The sequence below is a fragment of the Equus quagga genome, unplaced genomic scaffold (genome assembly GCF_021613505.1).
Source record: "Equus quagga isolate Etosha38 unplaced genomic scaffold, UCLA_HA_Equagga_1.0 83433_RagTag, whole genome shotgun sequence".
In the NCBI taxonomy this organism is placed as follows: domain Eukaryota; kingdom Metazoa; phylum Chordata; class Mammalia; order Perissodactyla; family Equidae; genus Equus; species Equus quagga.
This window is the reverse complement of record NW_025803442.1, coordinates 1-1,796: the sequence shown is the minus strand read 5'-3', so window position 1 is coordinate 1,796 and position 1,796 is coordinate 1. Positions and strand designations below refer to the sequence as shown.

The following is a 1,796-nucleotide window of genomic DNA, read 5'->3' as shown; positions in this document are numbered from 1 at the left end:
TCGCAGGCATGATATAACCTCTTGGGCAATGTCTTTTCCCTGCTCCCTCACAGATGGAATCTCAGTGGACCCAGACTCCAGAGCTCGATAGGGGGAGATGTTGCTGGGACAGCCCTGAGAGAGAAGGAAGTTTGAAGAAAAGCAGGCTCATTGAAACAGGATGAGCTGGGTGTGGGACCAGGCCAAGTGAGCCAAGACTTCACAGTGAGGCATATTCAGCAGTCACCTCCATCTTCTCAGGCTCAAGGCAACCAAACCCACAACTCCCACAGGGTTGCCAAGATCAAAAATTTCCTCAAGTGACTTCGCTCAACTATGAAAACTGTAGAGAAAGGGACCCAGCAAGATTGAGCATTTACTTGTCCTGTCATATCACACAGCCCACCTCAATTTCTCTTTGCCTGAGTGACTGGATTGTGACCTCCAGTTCCTGCTGGGGTCAGGACAGAGGCTCTGCTCTTAATTCCCAGGTCATCTGTAAAAGCAACTTGGATCAGCTCAGACTTACCCAGTCTTCCCAGGAGCCACTAGGATTCTTTCTCTTGAAGGGTTCCAGCCTTTTCAGGATGGTCTGACACGCTTCCTAAAGAACACATCCACCACACACCAGACACATCAATCCTCTGCATTCCCCGACCCAGGCAAAACCCTGAGGTCCTCAGCAAGGCCACTTCCCAGGGTGCCACTCGAACAGGCATGGCACCCTCTCAGGAATGACCAAGGCCCGGGATGGAAGCCACCACAGGATGCTGCCAAAGGGACTAGCACGGGCCCTTGCTTGAAGAGCACTTCCTGACCCAGTTCTCAGGCTGACAGAGGGTGAAAAGTTTGAGGGATCCTAAGGAGATACTTCTCCCATCAAACTCCTTTGTTTGATTACATCCCTCACGTGGGAGGAGAGGCAACTGGGTCTGACTTGGCCAAACCTAAAGTCAAATTCCAATTTCAGTGCATTGTCTTGTGGCCAGTTCTAACAGTAGGGAGTATGTCTTCACAGAACCCCCTGCACTCTTTCCAACTCTCCTCCCCATCCTATCCTCATCCCTCCTGACTTTGATGGAAGTGATTATGGTTCTTCAGCCTCTCTTTTAGGTTGGCGTTTGGAGGAACAGTATTCTCCTGGATAAGAGAGCCACAGGCATGGCCACAGCCAAAGAGTCTGCAAATGCCATTCCAGCTCCCACCCGGGGGACCCTCCAGGCAAAAGCCCTGGGCTGGCCCTCAGTTCTGCTGGCTCCCGAGACTCCTTACGTAGACGGCCTGTCCGTTGAGGTCAGTGCTGACTGAGGCGGCTGTGGGAGAGGTGTTGGGCACGGTATTAGTGCTTGTCTCGCTGATGTAAATCTTAGAGGTGGGGATTTTCAGAGCTCTGCTGGCCACCTGCCAAGAGAGACGACATCACCCTCTGGGGAAGGGGTTAGCATGGGGCTTAGCTGCTTCCTCCCTAAGATGGGATTCAGGTTCACTGTCACAAGCAAGAAAATAATTCTATAAACTATAATTGTACTGAGACTGGGATGTTCTCACATCTGTCTCAATTTGAATCAGCAATTTATGGAGTGATTTCAGTGGATAAAATATTCAAAACTTAATGGTGACTAACAGTGCCTTTTTAAGCTAACCCTGTCTTTTTACAAAATCCAGTTTGGCCAGTCCCATGAGCCAAGCAGGTGTGCCGACTCTGACCCAACTCCATCCTCCCAGCTCCACTGTAAACAGTCTCATGTGTGTGCAGAACTAGCTACCTTTATGCACACAACACACCCACCTTACACACCGTCACAGAACCCTAGAGT

General features: G+C 50.4%; 1 long non-coding RNA gene across 1 annotated transcript; it reads right to left on the bottom strand.

Annotated features, from left to right (window-relative positions):
• Positions 1-540: 540 nt before the first annotated feature.
• On the bottom strand, positions 541-1,775 carry LOC124234517 (uncharacterized). The gene is made up of 2 exons (XR_006887335.1): positions 1,252-1,775; positions 541-583 (listed from the first exon to the last, which is right to left on the bottom strand). It is a non-coding gene; the product is annotated as an uncharacterized LOC124234517 (long non-coding RNA).
• Between the last annotated feature and the right edge of the window lie 21 nt (positions 1,776-1,796).